The sequence below is a fragment of the Euprymna scolopes genome, chromosome 44 (genome assembly GCF_053919585.1).
Source record: "Euprymna scolopes isolate OS-2025 chromosome 44, ASM5391958v1, whole genome shotgun sequence".
Lineage (NCBI taxonomy): Eukaryota > Metazoa > Mollusca > Cephalopoda > Sepiida > Sepiolidae > Euprymna > Euprymna scolopes.
The window spans coordinates 14,819,492-14,834,064 of NC_136525.1; the positions used below are offsets into that span (position 1 = coordinate 14,819,492).

At 34.2% G+C, this 14,573-nt stretch overlaps 1 protein-coding gene and 1 long non-coding RNA gene across 4 annotated transcripts in view; one reads left to right on the forward strand and one right to left on the reverse strand.

The window, feature by feature from the left end:
* Positions 1-14,573, forward strand: part of LOC145268701 (trafficking protein particle complex subunit 8-like) — a 194,679-nt gene that overhangs the window by 40,570 nt on the left and 139,536 nt on the right. The gene's annotated exons all lie outside the window — the stretch shown is intronic.
* On the reverse strand, positions 1,162-10,932 carry LOC145268703 (uncharacterized). Its single transcript, XR_013864915.1, has 3 exons — positions 10,844-10,932; positions 4,765-4,827; positions 1,162-1,289 (listed from the first exon to the last, which is right to left on the reverse strand). It is a non-coding gene; the product is annotated as an uncharacterized LOC145268703 (long non-coding RNA).

A 14,573-nucleotide genomic window follows, 5' to 3' on the forward strand; every position in this document is an offset into this window, starting at 1 on the left:
TAAAAAAACTTGGGCTGCGTAAAAGAGGGATTATATGAAGATTGTCAGCATCATAAATGAAAATATTTTTGTGGAACAGACTGGATTCGAACTTTGCACACTTAGCTTGTTAATCCATGTCATTAACCACTTAGCAACCGTCACCTCGCAAAGGTGGTCCTGGATATGACCTTAAACTATATCCAGTGATGAGGCCCCAGCTTGCGGGCTTTGAAGAGTGTGGAGCCACCCTTTAATTGCCATTGCTCCCAGGTCCACTCTGACTCAAAGTGGTAGTACCTGTTAGGGTCCCAACTATGGGTTAAATAGAAACCGACTTGAAAACAACAAATATATTCTATTAAAAAAATCTTTCTTCAAAATCTTTGGATTCGGCATTAAATAACCTGAAAAGGGTTGATATGCCGTAAAACAAAAACAACCAACCAACCTCCCAAAGGTTAATGAGACGAAATAGATTATCGTTTGTTAACTACTTATTCATCATCATCTCCAACTTTCTACCGACTTCAATAAGTTTCCAGACATTTTCCATATGCACACTTTTATTGATAGTACACATATAAAACTCTAGTGCCCTTCGAAGTAATCTCCTCCGGCTGCAATGCACTTGTTCTACCTTTCACACAACTTCTGGAAAGCCAAATGGAAGTCCTCTTGTGTGAGCATGTCAGTGACTCCCCCCCCCCGTCACATCACTTTCATTTCCTCAATTGTTTCATAATGAAAGCCTCTAAGGTTTTCTTTGAGCTTAGAGAATAACCAAAAGTCACAGGGAGCAAGGTCTAGACCTATAGGGAGGGTGAGGAACTGTCTTGATGCCCATCTTGGTCAAATAGTTTTTGACAAGGATGGAATTGTTGATTGGTGCATTCGTGCAAATATCCCACATCTTCAGTTCCCACACTGACATCAAACTGTACACTTATTGTCTATAGACACACGACTGTCCTTATCCATGAAATTCTTTATTTGGCCAATCAACTCTAGTGTTCTGACTTCCTTACTCCTCCTACACATCTCATCATCCCTCGCAGATTCCCTGCCTTCCTTGAATCTCTTATGCCACTCAGAAACTGATGCTTGATACATGCAAGATGGTCCAAAAGCAGTCTGAATCATTCCATACGTTTCTGTGGCATTTTTTCCGAGTTTAAAACAGAATTTTGTTGCATATCGTTCTTCTAAAGTGTCCTCATGTTCAGATTGCATTTTTGAAATTCACCAGCTGTGGCAATCACACTTTAGTAGGGTGTATTCCGATTCTTGATGTAGCTGTTCATTTGAACCTGAAATAATAAAAATTGGTCAGTCATCTCATAAGATGTGTAACAATAACATATTGCATTTTCAAAAGTCTACGACAATTTTAAATGTGTGTACAAAAAAGTCTTGAAACCTATTCAAGCCATCTTGTATCTTCTATTATATGTGAGTTTGTTCCCATTAATCAGATAGGATATCATTTGAATGCTGAAGAACATTATGGGAGGGTTGAAAATGATGATGAATATTATGAATAAAATTTAATGAATTATAAGGATGACTAGTGGGGGGTTACTCGGCGTTGCCTGGGTGTTTGGAGGTGTGCGTTGGGGTGGGGGGTTAGATCAAAAACAAAAACCCTGGTGTTTGATAGTGTAAAAGAAAAAAGTCTTGGTAAGAAGATAGGCTCGAACCCGAAGCGTTGACCCGAAGGTGGAAAAGAAAGGAAAAAAAAACGTGACAGCTAACCCGCTCAACCACGAAGGGAGAGGAAGTAAAAACTGTTATAAAGTTGACAGGTGCGCAAATTTAATGATAATAAGGTCAAACATATTCGGCAGTTAAGTTTTGCTGCCAGGCAGTTTTTCTTCCCCCAACTTTGGCTGTTTGTTTACCCAAGATAAAAAATGGGGGTATCCATTTGAAAAGCAATTGTCTGATATGACGGTTTTTGCCGCATTGATCAAAGCCGATTTGCTTTGTGGATGTCTCTGCCACGAATGCCTGATGGTGCAGATTCAGTTTTGCTTTTCAGTCCATCACTAAACTGGAAGTGATGTAGGTTTAATTTAGGGCCTAGACAATCAAAAAGAGAGGATGACTTTCGAAAATATCGGCGAAAAAAGCAACTCCTCCTTGTAGAAAAGTGCCCAGTTGAGGGTGAAGGAATTAATGTTTTTAGCCAATTTTTTTTATCTTTGTCGTCCAGAGGGTCGAGCTTCAAAATGATATTGTGAAAATCCATTACTTCTGTCGAAAGTTTTAGGCAGACATACATGCATACATTTAAACAGACAGGTGAGATTTATATTGTAGACTAGCGAGGGGTACCTGGCGTTGCCCGGGTGTTTGGGGGGGGGGGGGGTTAAAAAAAATTTTTTTTAAAGTATGAGGATCGAACCCGAACCCTTGAGGCAAAGTTGTAAATTAAAGTGTGAAAAAAAAAAGTGCGATGTTAACCATTGCCCCACCGCAAGATGCTAACGGAAACACGTTTGAATTTATTTAATTAGTTGGATTTAGCAAGTGTCCGTTTTAATGAGTTAATGAGGTCAATTGACTGTGGGATATTATTCATTTACTGGTGAACGCTTTTTTTTCCCACCCCCAAGATGTTATAGGAAAAAGACTAACCCACATTCGGCGAGCGACACATATTGAATATTTATCTTCCCGAAATCGAGCAAATTAAATAGACAGGCGAGCTTCGTTGTTAACTGTGAGATATCATGACTTGTATGTGATATAAAGTTTTAAAAAGTTGTGAAGCGAGCGACCGCTTCTCTGAAAGAAGCCTTTTGTAGACACACAGAAAAAGCGGACACACACACATACATACATACATACATTTTCGCTTTTATATTTATAGATGATAAAACAAAGACTGTTGGACATTCATGACTGAAATTTGGTGGACAAGTCAAGCATAGATTGCTGAAGATTATATGTACCGAATATGGTTTGATTGCAGATTAATTTTTATTAACGATTCAACTGGTTGCATTTTTTTTTTTTTTTTTTTTTTTTTAGGGGAGTCACCCTGTTACCTGTTATACAAATTTCTTTTTGCATGGATTTAATTTATCTTCAAAAATATTTTTTTTTTATCTTGCTTCATATTGTGAATACAGTTCTGATTTTAGACACTGTCGGTAGTATTTTAAATGCTTGTAGTAGTAAAAAAAAAAAATGTTCAAAATGCTTTTGTTCTTAAGGTGGCTGGCCGGAGTTCAAATTTTATCAAAGTTGCTGAGTTCTCTTGGTTTTAGTTCATTTTATGTCTTTTGAGATCTGTACAAGGCTTATACTTATATAAAAAAATACCTATGTTGGAATTCAGATATACATGGTCTTCAGAATGTCATAATCTTGGCATAACATTCACAGGCAACATGAATTGGAACAAATACACTGAGGACATTGCCAAAGCTGCTGCAAAAAAGATGGGCTCCCTCTACCCTGCTAGAAAATTACTTACACCTGAGAGTGTCCTATCTCTACAAAGCCACCATTCATCCATGCATAGAGTATTGCTGCCACATCTGGTGCATCTACCACTAGACTTTCCCTCTTAGACAGGGTTAAAATAGGTTCCGCACTGTCGACCAAACTCCAACCTCCGTCTCATCTCCGCAGTGTTTCATCCCTGTGCCTGTTTTACGGATATTTTCATAGAATGTGCTCTGATGAACTCTTAACACTTGTGCTCCCTCGACTTACATACTCCAGACTAACCTGACAAGCAGCAAAATTCCACCCCTTCACCGTTGAGGTTTCTATATGCTGGAAAACCTACTACTCTAATAGTTTCTTCCCTCGGACTGCTCAACGTTAGAATTCCCTCCGCGTTTCCCCCGCTTCTCTGACCTATAAAAGTTTAACTGTAATGTGTATAGATATCTCGCTGCTCAAATCCGTACAGTCCCCTATAGACATAATCTCAGATAGCAGGACTCTGCAAAGAATAGCATCAAAAACTTAATCTATTCTCACTTGATTGGCAGACGATGTGAGGAGACCTAATTCTGACATAGAAAATCATGAACAGGAAGTCAAATCTATCTTTTAAAGAGATCTTCACTCCAACCCAAGTTTGGTCTCTGCAAATACACATAGATGTACCTTCACTGATTGAGCATAAAACAGATACTACACTTTGATTAATTTGCAGAAAATATTTCTAAACATTACATTTTAATCAAATTAGGCATAAAGCTATTCAAAAGTGTAGAAAACTAGTATCGTAAGGTATCAATCATACCAGTCATTTTAGGAGCAACCGGACTAATGAAAAACAATTTCAAAAACTATCTGGCAAATATACCCAGTGAACCAAGTGCAAAAGAAATACAAGCAATAGCACTTAAAGGGACGGTTAGAATCTTGAAAAGATCTCTCAGTTGGAGTAACTAAACTAATGGGAGAATGTTTAGCATCCAGTAGAATGCCCCATCCCCAGGATAAACAAAGTGATAAGAAAATTAAAACAAAAATAGAAAACTGGGTGTTGTTGCTCATCCTTTGTCAATATGACTAAAAAAAAAAAATATCTAGTATACTCTTAACTAGTCATCAATCGCCATAATACCACATTTACTCCAAGGGCTATCATACTTAAAAATTTCCGTAATCGTTTATAAAACTTTAATGAAAATGGATACATCTATATGCAATTATTTCATTGGCAATAATCGTAGAGTGGAGGGAGAGGAGAAAGTAACAAAAAAAAGTTATTGCGTTAGTAAGATCATATCAACCCGTTATAAATAATAGACCTACCATTTTTTTCTGCTTTGTTTTGAATCAAAAACAAGTAAGCCAATCTCTAAGTCGGAGTGGAATCTAAATGGGAGAAAAATTACATTTCTTAGTTCATGAAATAAAAAAAAATTACATTTCTTAGTTAATGAAATAAAAAAATTACATTTCTTAGTTAATGAAATAAAAAAATTACATTTCTTAGTTAATGAAATAAAAAAATTACATTTCTTAGTTAATGAAATAAAAAAATTACATTTCTTAGTTAATGAAATAAAAAAAAATTACATTTCTTAGTTTATGAAATAAAAAAAAAATTACATTTCTTAGTTCATGAAATAAAAAATTACATTTCTTAGTTAATGAAATAAAAAAAAAATTACATTTCTTAGTTAATGAAATAAAATTATATTTCTTAGTTAATGAAATAAAAAAATTACATTTCTTAGTTAATGAAATAAAAAAATACATTTCTTAGTTCATGAAATAAAAAAATTACATTTCTTAGTTCATGAAATAAAAAAATTACATTTCTTAGTTAATGAAATAAAAAAAAATTACATTTCTTAGTTCATGAAATAAAAAAATTACATTTCTTAGTTCATGAAATAAAAAAAATTACATTTCTTAGTTCATGACATAAAAAAAATTACATTTCTTAGTTCATGAAATAAATAAAATTACATTTCTTAGTTAATGAAATAAAAAAATACATTTCTTAGTTCATTAAATAAAAAAATTACATTTCTTAGTTCATGAAATAAAATTACATTTCTTAGTTAATGAAATAAAAAAATACATTTCTTAGTTAATGAAATAAAAAAATACATTTCTTAGTTAATGAAATAAAAAAATACATTTCTTAGTTAATGAAATAAAAAAATTACATTTCTTAGTTAATGAAATAAAAAAATTACATTTCTTAGTTAATGAAATAAAAAAATTACATTTCTTAGTTAATGAAATAAAAAAATTACATTTCTTAGTTAATGAAATAAAAAAATTACATTTCTTAGTTAATGAAATAAAAAAATTACATTTCTTAGTTCATGAAATAAAAAAATTACATTTCTTAGTTAATGAAATAAAAAAATTACATTTCTTAGTTAATGAAATAAAAAAATTACATTTCTTAGTTAATGAAATAAAAAAATTACATTTCTTAGTTAATGAAATAAAAAAATTATATTTCTTAGTTAATGAAATAAAAAAATTACATTTCTTAGTTAATGAAATAAAAAAATTACATTTCTTAGTTAATGAAATAAAAAAATTACATTTCTTAGTTAATGAAATAAAAAAATTACATTTCTTAGTTAATGAAATAAAAAAATTACATTTCTTAGTTAATGAAATAAAAAAATTACATTTCTTAGTTAATGAAATAAAAAAATTACATTTCTTAGTTAATGAAATAAAAAAATTACATTTCTTAGTTCATGAAATAAAAAAATTACATTTCTTAGTTAATGAAATAAAAAAATTACATTTCTTAGTTCATGAAATAAAAAAATTACATTTTTTAGTTAATGAAATAAAAAAATTACATTTCTTAGTTCATGAAATAAAAAAATTACATTTCTTAGTTTATGAAATAAAAAAATTACATTTCTTAGTTCATGAAATAAAAAAATTACATTTCTTAGTTCATGAAATAAAAAAATTACATTTTAGTTCAAAAAATAAAAAAAATTACTTTATTTATAACAATATCAATTTACATCAATTGAAACTTAGGTTGAATAGCAGTCAAGATAGATGTTCAAATAATACGTATCAGTTTGCATCTCAAAATTTGAGAAACATGTGTACTAGTGCATTTATTGATCTGTGCTGAAATAACATTATTTAGAAAGCCATTCTTAACATGATGAGGATGTTTTGTACCTATTCTGTACTTTAACCTTACAATTTAATAAAAACAGGTATCATAAAATTTTAATTAAACTTGAAAATACTATTAAAAAATAGTGCAAATCAGTAAGTGTACTAATACCGAAACGTATTAATGTACAATTGTATTATTTTTCAATGATCACTTTAGGTAGCCATTCTTAGTCGGGTATGTGACCAAAAATACTGCAAATTGGGAAAAGTAGTTTATATAACTATCAAGGCCTTACAAGTATATTAGTTATAGGTGTGTATTCGACTTAGGTCAAAAGCTATCAGGTGACAATTTGAAATATTTTGTACATTATGTTGATTAAGGGTTAGAGGTCGGTCATGTGTGTGACCCTGCACAGAATTAGATTTTTCATGGAGACTTACAAATTCTGTTAATTCTTAAAAGCTAGAATATTTATAATCCTATCAGACATGCATTATAGTTTTGTGAAATGAGCCATGAATAGTATAATGAAATAATATATTTAACCAACTTTCTTGGATTTACATTTTTGGATTTTACTGTCATTGGATACTTTACCCCTCACCAGACTATCCATTAGAGAACTTGAATGCCTACTATACACTGTCCTCGAGTGTCTAAGGTCTCTCTGTACAGGGGTTTTTTCAGAACAACCTGGCATGAGGATACTTTTTCCATAAAAGTAAACCCTGACCAAATATTCAAAATCGCATTCAGTATTCGCTGCCCAAATAAGATCTCCTCACTATGGCTAACTCACATTAGCTTTTACGAGGAATGGTGCACCTTCTCCGGGTGATGTTACCTCAAGTAATAGCATGAAGCTGGATACTCCACCAGACTAGATAAATTCTTGTCCTGGAATCCAGTAAGACCAAGAGCCCAACATGAAAGATATACTACAACATAAAAAAATGGTTAATTTGGGGAGAGGAAAATTATGTTCTCAATTTCTTTACTAACTCAGTGTTTGAGAGATAAAGTACTTAAATGGAACATTCGAATATCTATGTATCTCATATAGAGTTCAAGTGTTAGCCCCAGGTCGTGGGCCCTTGATTTCTGAGAACTTCGACTGAAGTAAAATAAAAAAAAGGTGAAATCACTTTTTTCTTCACCCTATTCCCTCTGCCTCACTTTTTGTTATCAAGTAAGATATTTGACTTACTTGTAGTTTCATCAAATACTTTTGCAAGCAAAATCCGATCCCGCATTTTGCTAAATCCTACCCTCTGATGAGAAGGAAAATATTTCTTTGAAACACTGGATTAAGGACTATCCACTTGTTTTGTGCTTCCTTTTTTTTTTCAATTAAATATGTTTTTAACTCTTTTCAAAGTGTTTTTTAACATGTTTTATTAACTACTTGCTCTTATATATATATATATATATATATATATATATATATATATATATATATATATATATATTCAATCAGAGATAATTGAAATTACAGAACTAGTATCAATCAAGACAAAATCAACCAAGGATATTGTACAATCATTTTCTGTTTTTTGTCTTGATTTCTCTGAACTTATATTAATTAATTTCTCTGAACTTATATTAATTAATTTCTCTGAACTTATATTAATTAATTTCTCTGAACTTATATTAATTAATTTCTCTGAACTCATATTAATTAATTTCTCTGAACTTATATTAATTAATTTCTCTGAACTTATATTAATTAATTTCTCTGAACTTATATTAATTCTTTAAATTTATTTACCTCCTATTGAATCTGCTAAAGCTCTAGAAGAACTAAATACCATCTATTGAGCTGTATTCTAAGAATCATATACTCCACCATTCTTTATAAGTGGTAGCTATATATTTAAATTTTTTTTGTTGTTTTTTGGCTCTGAATTTAGGCCATCATTTTTTCATACATATATATATATATATATATATATATATATATAGATGTGTGTGTGTGTGTGTGTGTGTGTGTGTGTATGTATATAATTATTTACTATAATAATTATTAAATACCTACAGACACGAGTGTTTCATCAGTGCAGGAGATATCAGTGTGTAGATTCGAACCCGTCGACAGACGCTATCCCTGGCTTCATTAGCAAGAACCTAATCCATTCGGCTGCCGTTAACCACAAGAAATGCTGTTGAATTTAAACATGTATTTTTTAAATGTTTTTTAACGTCCGTCAGAGTGATCTAATCACATGATAATCTGCGCATAAGTGCTAAATTGACCGACTTTAATTCAACTGAAAGTGCACAACGATAAGAAACGAGTTTCTTAAAGGGGCTGACATAATTATTTATTATAATAAATATTAAATACCTACAGAGACTGTTTCATCCTTTCGGGAATCATCGGTGCAGGGTGTCATATATATATATATATATATATATATATATATATATATATATATATATATATATATATATATATATAAAATAATTAAAAAAAAAAAAAAAAGATGCGCCATGACTAGTATAAATGTCTTACAGCTATTTTTTTTTTTTTTTTTTTGTATTACTTTTATGCATTGATATATGGTCACGTGTGTGACATTTGGTTCACGTTTAAAAGAATGGCCCAAAGAAGTGTTAAAAACAAACATACAAAAAAAAAAAAAAAAAAGTCCTGAAGATAGGCTTGGTTCTGATGACCTTAGATGATGATCAAATCTGGATAGTGTAGGACAATATGTGCAGAAAAGTAGACTTTGATGGTATGGTCACATTGAAAGAATAATTGAGAGTTCTTGTGTTATTGCATGTAGAACAGTTAAGGTAGCAGGTTCAGTTTACAGGAGAAAGCCAAGGAAAGCATGGAAGAAAGTGGTAAAAATGAACCCGAAGGGGAAGAGGTATAAATTTCTTAAAGCCATCCAGTAAAGGATTTAGCTGGGCAGTTTGTATTTTGGAAATGCTGCTGTGCATGTGACCAACTTGAATGATGTTGGACAATATCGGTACTTGTACAGTTTAATCAAGACATTAAAAAATAAAAATATTGAAAAAAAAAAAAAAAAAGATTATATTATACGTATCCGTTTTGGACTGAAAATCTCTGAAAAAAAAAATTCACTTAATCTGATCAAGTAGTTTTCTTTTTTTTTTTTATGGCGGAAAAATACGTTTTTATGACAACACGTTGAAGGTAGACATCTTTGAATTTTTTGGAAAACTCAGTTAAAAGTGCCGACACTCCCTTCCCATTTTTAATACTAGCTGTTCTTCCTAAAAATCGAACCTTGGGTTTGTATTACTGTACACATAGATTCGAAAAAGTTGTAAAAAAAAACAAATATATAACAAATAAATGTTATCAAAGGCAAGATAAGTTACTTTTCTGCCAAACTGGATATATTTTTCGTATTTTTATTCAATGTAACATATTTATTCAGCTCGAAAAACATAGTGTTTATCGATGTATTCGAAAATTCAAGATAGTGTCTCACACCCTCTTTAACACCGTAAGTATGGAAAAAGGTGTTATAAATAATAAACTAGACAAAATACTATTAAAAACCCGCCGAATATATGTCAACCTATGTCACGGTAACATATATTGAGCGAGTTTTTAACAGTATTTTATCCGGTTTTTTTATTTATAACATCTTTTCCCACACTTACCGTGTTAAAGAGAGAATAAGACGCCATCTTGAATGTTCCAATACATCGCTAACCACTGTATGGTTTTCGAGCTGAATAAACATGTTACATTGAATAAAAACACGAAAATTATATCCAGTTTGGCAGAAAAGTAACTTATCTTGCCTTTGATAACATTTATTTTTCATATATTTGTTTTTTGACAACTTTTTCGAATCTATGTGTACAGTAATACAAACCCCGAACCTTTTGTTCGGTATCATAACAAATTAGTTTTTCGCTGTAAAAAAAAAAAAAAAAAAAACTACTTGATGAAATTTGAGTGATTTGAGGGGGGGGACTTCATTCCATAACAGATACGTACAATTTAAACTATTTTTTTTTTTTTTTTTTTTATATTTTCATTTGTCTTGATTAAACTGTATAAGTAGCCAAGTATCTACTCAAGTGATGTTTTTGTTTGCTCTTCGGCGTATTACTTGCCACCACATGGTAGATTTTGTGATACCATTAAAAAAATGCCGATATATTTTCAACAGTTTTTTTTTTTTTAAGTTAGTAAATAGCTTCGATATACACACAGACATTCCCTCACTACTAAAATTGTTATTAGTATTTTACTTATTTAACTTTCGTTTTACTTACTCCGATATCCGCCCTCTGCCTCCTCATCCAATGTTAACTCCTTGCCGTCCACTTCCTCCAATGTCCGTCATCCTCCGCCTTCTTCTTCAATGTCCACCCTCCGACCTCCTCCAATGACAACGATCCCCCTCCACCTGCACCCCACCCCTCACCTGCTCTGATGTATGACCCTTCCTCCCCACCTGACTACCTATTCTAATGTCCAACTTCAGCCTTTCTCCTTCCTTCGTTTTCACAACCAATTTCCCCCCACCCACCTTAAGTCAACTCCCCCTTCCTCACACATGATGTCCATTTATGTAATTTTGGTTTGAAATTCAAGGGAGGTAAATCTTGGTGGCTTATTTTATATTTGCCAAAATACTGTTTTTCATATAATGGATGGTAGATAGAGTAAGCAGTAAGTTATATAGATATTAATGAATTAGTAGATATTGACAGAAAGAAAAGTGAATACTTGAGAATTGAATGGCATTTTCTTTTATTTTATTCAGTTAAAAAGCATTAAATTTTCTGCATATTTTTGGTTCAGACGGATGGAGATAGCATGCAGCAGCTTTTTTAAAATAATTTTTCGATTAAATTTTTTTTTTAATTTTTTATTTGGATCATAAATGTTAGATTTTTTTTTTAAGCAATTTATTGATCTTATTTTTTGTTCATTCTTTTTCTCACACACAATTTTGACCTGTCATTATTTTTTGTATTTTAATTGAATACGTTTTTTTTTTTTTTTTTTTTTTTTTTTTTTTTTAATTTAAAAATAAACTGAATTGTAAAAACTAATTTTTTATCTTATACTTTTTAATATTTTTCTAATTTTTTTGTTTTCTTGATCTCTTTCCCCCCCCCCCTGATTTTTTCCCTTTGATCGCCCCCCTGATTTCACCCCTCCCCTGATTTCACCCCTCCCCTGATTTAGCCCCTCCCCTGATTTCACCCCTCCGATCTTTTTCCCCTCCGATCTTTTTCCCCTCCGATCTTTTTCCCCTCTGATCTTTTTCGCCCCTGATCTTTTTCCCCTCTGATCTTTTTCCCCTCTGATCTTTTTCGCCCCTGATCTTTTTCGCCCCTGATCTTTTTCGCCCCTGATCTTTTTCCCCACTGATCTTTTTCCCCCCTGATCTTTTTCCCCCCTGATCTTTTTCCCCCCTGATCTTTTTTCCCCTGATCTTTTTCCCCCCTGATCTTTTTTCCCCTGATCTTTTTTCCCCCCTGATCTTTTTTCCCCCCTGATCTTTTTTCCCCCCTGATCTTTTTTCCCCCCTGATCTTTTTTCCCCCCTGATCTTTTTTCCCCCCTGATCTTTTTTCCCCCCTGATCTTTTTTCCCCCCTGATCTTTTTCCCCCACTGATCTTTTTCCCCCACTGATCTTTTTCCCCCACTGATCTTTTTCCCCCCACTGATCTTTTTCCCCCACTGATCTTTTTCCCCCCCTGATCTTTCCCCCCCCCCCCTGATCTTCCCCCCCCTGATCTTCCCCCCCCTGATCTTTTCCCCCTCCCCTGATCTTTTTCCCCTCCCCTGATCTTTTTCCCCTCCCCTGATCTTTTTCCCCTCCCCTGATCTTTTTTCCCCTCCCCTGATCTTTTTTCCCCTCCCCTGATCTTTTTTCCCCTCCCCTGATCTTTTTTCCCCTCCCCTGATCTTTTTTCCCCTCCCCTGATCTTTTTTCCCCTCCCCTGATCTTTTTTCCCCTCCCCTGATCTTTTTTCCCCTCCCCTGATCTTTTTTCCCCTCCCCTGATCTTCCCCCCCCCCCGGATCTCTTTCCCCCTCCCCCCGGATCTCTTTCCCACCATCCGATCTCTCCCCACGTCATATGGAACACATACATCAAGTCTGTTTCCAAGGTCGCTGGGAAAATGGTAGGATCCTTCTACAGCTCCAGAAGATATCTCACTAATGATGCAATTCTCTATCTGTATAAAAGCCAAGTACTGCTGCCACATCTGGGAAGGAGCTGCTAAAACAGTCTATCCTGCCTTGACAGAGTACAAAATAGACTTTGTGGCTTGGTGGGGGTGCCCTTTTCTCTTCCTTGCAACCTCTCTCCCACAGAAGAGACGTTGCAAGCCTGTCTCTGTTTTATCGTTATTTCGATGGCAAGCGCTCGTCTGAGCTCCAATCTCTGCCCCCCCCCGCCAATCTTTCACAAAAAACACCCGACTAGCTGAAACCACTGTCAATAATTTTCCCCACTCTTTATCCGTGCCTAAATCAAAATGTAGATTCCATGAACAAAGCTTCTTTCTTAAAACTGCATGCCTGTGGAACTCTCTGCCGCTTGCCTGTTTCCCCCGAATTCATCTTGGATGTCTTCAAGCCCAACACAAACAAATTCCTGATGAACCACCCCCTTAAGTAAGTACAACTTATCAAATCTCCAATACTAACTATTACTACGATACTATCCCATTGATTACTGTACACACAATAACTCCTGGGTCTTGATAAGTGATGACCCCCATGTAAAAAAAAAAAAAAGAAAAAAAAGCTACCATTCACCCATGTATTCAGTATTGTTGCCATATCTGGGCAGCTGCATCTACCATTAGTTTCTCCTTCTTAGATAGGGTACAAAATACAATTATTCTTCCTCACCATACCCCTTAACCTCTTTCTCTTGTTTGCCTGACCCTTCCCTTTCTCTCGTTTTCTCGCCCGCCCCTTCCCTTTCTCCTGTTTTCCCGCCCGCCCCTTCCCTTTCTCCTGTTTTCCCCGCCCGCCCCTTCCCTTTCTCCTGTTTTCCCGCCCGCCCCTTCCCTTTCTCCTGTTTTCCCGCCCGCCCCTTCCCTTTCTCCTGTTTTCCCCGCCTGCCCGCCCCTTCCCTTTCTCCTGTTTTCCCCGCCTGCCCGCCCCTTCCCTTTCTCCTGTTTTCCCCGCCTGCCCGCCCCTTCCCTTTCTCCTGTTTTCCCCGCCTGCCCGCCCCTTCCCTTTCTCCTGTTTTCCCCGCCTGCCCGCCCCTTCCCTTTGTCTCGCTTGCCCCGCCTACCCGCCCCTTCCCTTTGTCTCGCTTGCCCCGCCTACCCGCCCCTTCCCTTTGTCTCGCTTGCCCCGCCTGCCCGCCCCTTCCCTTTGTCTCGCTTGCCCCGCCTGCCCGCCCCTTCCCTTTGTCCCGCCTGCCCGCCCCTTCCCTTTGTCCCCTTTTTACCCGCCTGCCCGCCCCTTCCCTTTGTCCCTGTTTTTCCCGCCTGCCCGCCCCTTCCCTTTGTCCCGTTTTTCCCTCTCACCCTTTTTATTTCACAATTAAATTTTTTTTTAATTTTATTTTTTATTAATAGTTTTATTAATTTGTTAACCCATCCATAAATTATATCTTAAACAAAAATGAGTTAAATATCCTTTCAAATTATTTTATTTTTAGGTGACAAAAATTTTTTTTTTCCTTAAATCTTTTTTTCTGCACCAATTCCTCTCCGTCTCCCAGGTTGCCTTTTATTTTCTTTAAAATGTATATCAACTAGGCATTTTACTTACTTTAAATTATTTTAAACATATCAGGGGTTTTTTTTATCTTTATTTATTTTATTTTTTTTTTTTTGTTTAAAAAAAAAAAAGAAACAAATCCCCCAAATGTATTAATATTGGTTTGTTGAGATTATGAAAACCTCTTTTGTGTGTGAGTAAACTTATATTTGTATTTTATCTTTAATTTTTTTTTTTTTTTTTTTTTTTTTTTTTTTGTGTTTTAAATTTTTTAAACTTTTGTTTTTTGCATGTGTCATTT